Source organism: Xenopus laevis, chromosome 3S (assembly GCF_017654675.1).
Source record: "Xenopus laevis strain J_2021 chromosome 3S, Xenopus_laevis_v10.1, whole genome shotgun sequence".
Lineage (NCBI taxonomy): Eukaryota > Metazoa > Chordata > Amphibia > Anura > Pipidae > Xenopus > Xenopus laevis.
The window spans coordinates 38,370,007-38,379,277 of NC_054376.1; positions in this window are offsets into that span (position 1 = coordinate 38,370,007).

The following is a 9,271-nucleotide window of genomic DNA, read 5'->3' on the forward strand; positions in this document are numbered from 1 at the left end:
AGGTATTTTACAGACTAGTCCTGTGACCAGCTGGGTGGCAACCCTAAATGGTATGGGATACTGGACTACACCTGTTACATCACTCAGGACTTCATGGAGGAATGCTAATACGCTAGTGCTTCTTCTAAAGTTGTTTTTCACCCTGGTCTAGGAAAATATTAGTAAACTTAATAAGAAATAAACATGTGTACTTAGTGTTTTTGGGCCCAAACACTGTGACTGCTCAGCTGCCCATTGTTGTGCCAACCTGAAGTCTTCCCAGTGTTGTAAAGGAGGATGAGACCAGCACTAATGCTGTACCCTGAAGTGCAATGCAATAGTCAAATAGTACATGACACCTATATATCTACAGTGACCTAGACATCTATTTGTCCAATCAGTGCTACCAGGGCAGCCATTAGGGGGGGACAGGGGGGAGAGTTGTAGGGGGCCCCGAGGGTAAGGTGGGCCCGGCCACGCCACACTTACTTGATTAGCCGGGTCCCCCATCTTTCTGAGAGCTGCTGACTTCGGGAAGGCATGGACTTTAAGAGGCCCTGGCCACCAATTTTCTTATAATGTGGGGGGGGGGTAAGGGGTCCTAGCCATCAATATTTTTTAATGGGGGGGCCCTGGCCACAAATTTTTTTTTATGAGGGGCCCTGACGACCAATATCTTTTTATTTTTTATTAACATGTGGGAACCCTAGCCACCAATATTTTTTTTGTTTTTTTACTGTGTGATGGGGGGCGGATCTGTGGGGTGGGGAGGGCGGACCTGTAGGTGGGGCTTGCAGTGGGCACAGCCCAGGGGCCCAGGAAATTTTGTTGTATGGGGCCCTGTGATTTCTGATGGCGGCCCTGAGTGCTACCTGTGGAGCTACTATCGCTTTTCTCTCTGTTGCCCCCTGGCAACATTGTTTAGCATTAGGGAAAGGCTACCTCTGTGGGAGGCAGAAATATAAATATAGTACCAGCTTGCTGTGGTTTTTACAAAGAATCAATCATGTAACATTTTTCAGTTTAAATGTACTGGGCCTGGGATCTGATTTCCTGTCTAACCACATCTGTCACTTTATAGTCATAACTGTTTCTATTTACGACTTTAAAGCAGCTTGGTGGGGAAAAGCTTCTGATTCTGTGATCTATTGGCCCAAGACACTCATTAGTAGAAAAGATTTGAGGAGCACTCCATTCACCCGTTGAATTAAAAGAGTAAATGTTTATTTCAGCATATTAAAAGCATCTGTTCCCTGACGTGTTTCGTATCCACCAATACGTCATAGACACTTATCTCAACGAACATGAACGCTGCAGGTTGTCCCAATAAATAAAAGGAGAACCCATGTCCAGTCACCCACAACATATCACTAAAATGGAGCCGTGTCTTTAGTGACACAATGCTGAGAACAGTGGCATTTATTTGCTGAAAGTAAAGCCCTATAATGTCTGATTATATAACACCTCTGTGCAATGGAAATATACATCTTTTTGAATGCAGAAGTAAAGCTTGTCCCCTTTAGCATCAGTGGCACCCCAGCATAAGGTATGAACTCACATATAGATCCTGAGAACAATGAATTAAAGGAGAACTAAATGCTAAAAATGAATATGGCTAAAAATACCATATTTTTATTTATATAATGACCTTATTGCACCAGTCTAAAGTTTCAGCTTCTCAATAGCAGTAATGATCCAGGACTTCAAACTTGTCACAGGGGGTCACCATCTTGGAAAGTGTTTGCGACACTCACATGCTCAGTGGGCTCTGAGCAGCTGTTGAGAAGCTAAGTTTAGGGGTCGTTGCAAATTATCAGGCAGAAAATAAGATTGGACTGTAATAAACACAGGGCTGATTATCAAATTCTGATGCTAGTTGCACTGGTTTATGTGCTGCCATGTAGTAATTATTTGTATTAATTACTAATCAGCCTTATATTGTGACATTTATATTCTATGTGTACTGTATATTGTGAGTGTGTCCCGAAGCTCAGTAAGTGACAGCAGCACAGAGCATGTGCAGTGAATCAGCAGAGAAGAAGATGGAGAGCTACTGGGGCATCTTTGGAGACACAGATCTTTACTGCTAAAGGGCTGTGGTTGCCTGGGGCTGGTACAGAAGCACAAAACATAATGTACAACATTTCTAGCTACTTCTTTAGTTAAGCTTTAGTTCTCCTTTAAAGCTGTGTCTGTGCTTATATATGAAAGCAGTGTTGGAATGGGACACCAGGGACCCACCCAAAAACCTTAGACCAGGGACCCACTCTCAGTACTAATATTCTTCATCTCCTCAATCAACCTCTATTCTCCTAGTCTGTTTTCTTAACACACTATAATCTATTATTCCATCTATTTAGCCTCATAGAATAGGGAATGGACATGAAATAGGCCAAAAATTTAGAAGCATGAGGCCAGTTCAACACTGTATGAAAGAGAACTATGCTCTAGTGCTGCAAGTACTCAGCTTCTACTTTAAGTACTAACTCTGTAAAGTAGCTGATTAATATTGAGCATTCCATGCCTGTTACATTTCTTTAACTCATTTTGCTTAAATTCCAAAGCAGCCAATCATGGATTCCTGCCCTTCAGGTTCAGGTTGAATCAGTGGCACCAACACAGCCTTTGCTTGGAGGGAATTCTTCAGTTTTCTGTTTTTCAACCCATTTATGGACCAATTTATCAGCTGATTAAACATACCAAACCACAACACAAGTCAAATTTGATTTAAATTTAATTTGAGTTTGCGGGTCAATCACATTCACCCGAGTTTGGAAAAATTCAAATATTTGATACATTTTGATTGGTCATTTTTCCCCCAAATTTCAAGTTCATGGGAGTTTATGGGAGTTTTTACAAATAAAAGATAAATCTGCCCCTAAGTAACCAGAACATTCCTGATATACACTATACATTGGTAATAAATATTAGAAATGTATCCCTGGGTTACCAAGAGCTTGCATTCTAATAAGGAAAGGGATCATGCACTGAGGCTTTGCTCACTTCTTGGCACATTCTGCCTTCCTGCCCCTCACAGTAACACGTTCTAAATTAATGTCGGCTGATAACAGGAGCGGTATTGCAGATTAAATTACAGGTTTGGAAAGGAGAAATCCAGACTGTCCTTGCACAACCTCAGCCACTGTGTCCTCCATGCGGCTCTGACCTCAAATTAAACTGGAAAAAAAAAACTGGCAAATAACAGGAACTTTACAAAAAAAAAAAAAGGCCAGAGTTATTAATGAGACTCATCAGGGCAGTATTTGTGTTGTCATACTGGACACATGTTCATGTAGGAACCCTTGATGCCTATTTAGGGTTAAACTTCATAGCATCAGTCAAAAATATAGCACACTGCTCTGACTATGTAGAAGCGTAACCGCACAATGGCTGCAGTATTCGTGCTAAGAAACAGGAGAGCTGCTCAGAATGCCCACTAGAACTCAGTCCCCAGGAACCTCCCGAACCATAACCAGTTATGAAGGATCCAATATAAATGACAAGAAATGTAGGACTCGGTTTCCAATAGGTCCCAGCCTGTGGTCATGCCTGAACACCTCCACGGGTCATGGGAAAAGCAAGTCTAACATTACACTGTAAACCTTCCAAATCAAAGGAAGAATTTGAAGTGACTTTTCCATTTTCACTTGTACAAATGACTCGGGGCTAAGTTACAACACAGCCTCCATTGCCTTCAAATACAAGAATTTCAAGCCTGTCACATTTCTGGTTCTTGTTGAGCTACAGTTTTTAGCGGAAAATGGATTCTGGGGTAGGAAACGTCAATGGTTTGTTTGGTGTATGCATTTGACTGTACATACGACCTTGCTTGGAGGGGGGGTCATTTACGTCTTCAAGGCCAATCTCGTATGCTAGGAATTTACATGTGCCCTGTAGCTTGCTGTGAACTGGACTGACACTCATCCTCCACTATACAACTGCTGGCCTACACAAGTATCTCCCTGTTAGCTCAGGCCCATCCTAGAACTTCCACCATGGAACTATAAAAACTCCTACACCATTGGGCACTATCTATATCAGTGATCCCCAATCAGTGGCTTGCGAGCAACATGTTGCTCACCAACCCCTTGGATGTTGCTCTCAGTGCCTCAAAGCAGTGCTTAATTTTAAATTCCAGGCTCGAAGGTAAACTTAAGTTGCACAAAAACCAGGTGTACTGCCAAACAGAGTCTCCTGAAGGCTGTCAAGTCCACCTAGGGCTACAAATAGCCAATAACAGGCCATTTTGGCACCAAGGAACATATTTTTAAGCTTATGTTGCTCTCCAACTTCTTTTACATATGAATGTGGTTCACGGGTAAAAAAAACGTTTGGGGCCCCCTATATTTAATTGCTTTCATAGTGGCCCTAGGTGGCAGGCTCTCTGAGGGACCCAACACATCCCAGCCTGATGCTCCTGCAAAAATTCTTCAAAATTATATATCTCAAGGGGAATTGCAAGTTTTAAAATTTAAAGCCAAGATTTTCTTCAGCTTTGTTCATCTTGCCCTCGAAATGCGATGCTTATTTAATTTAGTTCATCTTTTTTTTGTTCTTAGCTTAAAAATGTCTTTGGGCTATAGTTCTTTACAGAAAACAAATTGAATGAATATGGACCCATGTGCATGTGAATGAAACATTCAGCCCATAATAAGTCTCAGGGTAACGAAAGTTGAAATTAAAGAGGAATATTGTTTTCATTGTTCTTTAATATGGAGATGGTTTTCCACAGCTGGAAGCTGAGTAAGTGCCAGGCAAAAGACATTCTAGCCCAGCATTCTATTTGCTTTGGAGAAAAAGGTAGAAGCAGAAGATTTAACCGTGAGCGCCCTCTGGTGAAAAACAAAGCATGATGGTTGTGTCTATGCAGCGAAGAATGGAATTGGTCTTCCACATGCTGCTGAGCAGGTTTATAGAGGCACTTTTAATATCATTTGGAAAATTACAATAGTACTCATCAGAAAGGGGAAAGCCAAAGCACAGCAAAAGGAGCAGCTACAGAATTCTGCCAGCTGATGAAAGCACCGTATATACCAGCACATTTGAAAAATGATGGTTTGTATTTTGTTCCGAACAGTCAGAGATACTGCAGAACTGTAATTTGCTGTTTGGTGCCTTGCACATTATATATATATATATATATATATATATATATATATATATATATATATATATCTCCTGCACATTCTTTCAGCAAAACTCACTTGCAAAGCCTCAGGCCTGCATGATACCATATGATTCTCTTCCCCATACCAATCTCATATTCTGCTGCTTTATATAATGACAATGGTGCTGACCCTGAGAGATCATTTCAGTTACATTTTATTTAGAGCCTTCATCTAAATGTTATTGAGCAGGCAGTCTCCCAGAACTAGACAGTCTAGCACTACTACTAGCATCTGATCATCAGTCACCGCCAATACCATGACATTTAAACTACCATCTCAGAAATTCAAAATTGTCCAGTTTTGTACTTCAAGTTCCTGAAACCTTTTCTGCAGCCTTTCAGCCTATAACAGAACTGTCACTGTACTTATCACTTCTGATCACTCGTCTTCTCCTCTCACCGTAGTGTGTAACTGGCACCCCATACTTCTCATGTCCCCTTCTTCCTCTAGATCAGGGCAGTCCAACTTGCCTCATGGCAGAAACACCCCTGGCTCTGTCACTAGCAACTGTCAAAGTAAGTCCAAATATAAAGTATGAGAATCAAAGGGTGAGAGCAGAATAACTACTAATCAGTGTTTAATGTGCATCCACACGACATGTTTCGGGCGACAAGGGACCTTTTTCAAGTGTGTGGGTGCACATTAAACACTGATTAGCAGTTATTCTGCTCTCAGCCTTTGATTCTCATGCTCTATATTTTGTTTAAAAACAGGGAGTGGTCAACACTGACTTCCATTATCGACCCTCCATTATGTAGACCTGAAAAATTCCAGCTGTGTGTATTACAGAAGTTGGACAGCACTGCTCTAGATCATTCAGAATTCTTCAAGCTCAGACTCACTATTTGTGCCAGCATTTGTTTGGGCCCTTAACTCATGAGCTTGATAAAGGGCCGGGAGCAGTCCAGAAACATTGCAATTGTGACAGATCAATAGCCATATGTTGGAGTAAAGGGCTTTATAAACTTTCTTCCTGAACGGTGCTGTGTCGTTTACTAGAATTCTACAACACAGTTGGTGATTGGACCATGCGTCACATGCACCGGATTAAAAAAAGGATATTGAAGTTGGTGAGTACTGACTGAATAAAATTGTGGCCCTTAGCTCATAATAAGGTTAGAAATGCATATGTTTTTGTCCAGTTACTCTGCTAGATTATTATCACCCTAAATGTTATCCTGATTGACATCAGGCTGTGTCCCCTTTTTCTATGCTTTGGACTAGTTTTGCGTTTTTTTCACCAGTTTTGCGAATTTTGTGGGAAATTTGCGAAATTCATGATGAAGCGAAACGGGACAAATTCGCCCATTGCTACTTAGGACCCACCTGGGGACAATACTTTATGAACATTTTTACTGGTTTTAAACTTTGATGAATGGGCCTGAGCTGAGTATTGTCAGGGAAGTTTCTGGGGTCATTGCCGTCCTGACGCAGCCTTTCTGATGCCGCTCCCCTTTCACCCGGCGCATACCATTTCCAGCACTGGAGCAGGTGTAGGGGGGGCCACATCACTAGTATGGCGGGAAATTGGCATTTTGGCTTCTTTAAGTTACCAGGAGCGCCCCTGTATATTGTTATATACATGTACTACCCCTTTTATACAAAGCAACAACATATGTCGCCCATTGGAGCATAAACGTTGTAATTACACAGTGCTTTACTGTGAAACAGTTGCATTCATCTTTATCTCATGTTTATCTTTTTGCAGCCAAACCTCCACAGATTAGTACCATTTATTCTAAGTTTTTTTTAGGTACTGCTTAAATGCCCAGGGGCCTTAGGCAAGACTTTGCATAGGCTTTATGACATTGTTACTTTAATATAATAAGTAGTATATTAGATAACTGCCTGCAATGGACTAATGTAAATACAAGGAGTTGAATGCATAATAGGTTTTCACTTGCTTTATGCAAGGTGCAGGTGTTCAGCCAGTAGAGAAGCTAGTTCTACACCAGACTTTGGTTAATGTCTTCACTAGATGCCTCCTGTAGTTCATTATAGGGACATTTTAGGCCAGTAATCCCCAACCAGTGGCTCACGAGCAACATGTTGCTGGCCAACCCTTTAAATGTTGCTCCCACTGGCCATGCCAAGATACATTAAGATTTGCCAATAATCCTACTAAGCCTTACTGAGTGATGGTGGAGGTGGTGGTGGGGGGGGGGGTTTACAGGTTGTCTTAACTCAGAATCATCGGGTGAATGACAGTGCTACTAATGGAGCTTGGCTTATGTCACAAGAGACATGGCCCCTAAGTGGCAAGGAATGAAATACTCCAGTGATAAGATGCCATTCTTCACAAAAATAAAGTGGCCCTTTGATCACATGAATAAACCCTAAAGCAAGGCTATATAAAGGGGAACTCCGGCTTTCAAACCAAAAATTTAATAAAGAGGCCCACATAACAGAAACCCCCAAATATACCCATCAAAAAGTATGAATAAATGCCATTTTCTATGCTAAAATCCAGCTGTTTAACAGTTCTTCTCTTTCTGCATCATTTGAAATACTGGCAGGGAAGGAGGGACTAAACACTGATGTTAAAAATTGTAACAACTTCTCCACAGCTTAAAGACAGCATGCAGGAACTACATAATCCAAAATGCATTGCACTGTGATGTTCTGTTCCTTATTGAAATTCCAAGTGCAGGAAATTGTGAGCTTTGGAGGATACAGGCTGAGGACAGATGGCTACAGATGTTACAAAGTAACAGTAGTCAGGCAGCTCAGCAAAATAGTCAGACAGATCAGCAGAAGAGCAGGGGGGCTAGGCTTAAGGAACTGTTACAAACCATTAAAAATCATGAAAAGTCTGCATATGTTTTAATTGATGTATATTGCAAAGTTGCTTTAAATAATGTTTACTTTTCAAAAAGCTTAAGATATGTTTTTGTGGAATTCCACTTTAACATAGGGGCTGTTCACCATTGCATTACTTTTTAGTATGATGTCAAGAGTGATAGTCTGAGTAAACTTGAAGTTGGCTTTAATTTTTTATTAATTGTTGTTTTTTAGCTATTTGCCTTTTTATTCCAGATCCCTACAATTTGCAATTTCATAAATCTGGTTACTAGGGATTAAATTACCCTAGTAACCATGCATGAACTTGAATAAGAGACTGAAACATAAACTGGAGACGCTTGAAAAAATGAAAATAAAGACCGTGTGATCCTGGCTTTTTACTGTATGCATACCCAGTTATTTTCTGTGTATATATATATATATATATATATATATATATATATATATATATATATATATATATATATATATATATATATATATATGTAAGAGACAGTTTCAGTTATAGGGGAAAGTGCAGACAGGATAGACTTTTTGGCCTCGAAATCCCTTTGGAATATTCTCATAACAATTCTCCTTAAAAGAATATATTACCCATTTCCAGGAAAGCATTAAAGAAACACACGTTTTCTAGGAAATGATTCATCGCCTTCAGTCAATTTAATGCAGTGGGAGGGGGGTGCTGGGCAATTAATGAATGAGTGGAGCATTGATGCTGCTGAAGTGGGGTCTCCCTGCAAGCAAAGCCCATTAATATACACTGAGTAAGCTTTGTCAGAGCACAAGAATTGCTTTCAGATTCTCTTCTCATTTAGAGGAACTGCTTCTCACATGCCAACACAGACTGAAATATATAAGAACTTTGCAGGGGCCCTCCTCGAGTCCTGAAAAATAAAACTGATATCCTTACTGGGGAATGGGAGTATGGTGTCATGGAGCCTACATGTATGGAGCCCATTTGTATGGAGCTTATAAATTACCGAAAGGCAAGAAGAGGATCCGAAAGAAGCCTCGGCTGGTGAACATGGTGCCCCTGTGCTCCGCTGCGCTCTTCTGCAGGTGAAACACAACAACTATAGTTTATATAAAAAGTTGCTGTGTAGCCATGGGGGCAGCCATTCAAAGCTGAAAAAAGGCAAAGGATACATAGCAGAAAATAGATACGCACTGCAGTACACAATGGGATTACTCCGAATTTATTTTTTATCTACTGTGTATCCTGTGCTTGAATGGCTGCTCCCATGGCTACACAGCAGCTTGTTTATATAAACTATAATTGTTTTTCTGAAGCAAATACACCAATTTTGCCAGTGCAGGGCACC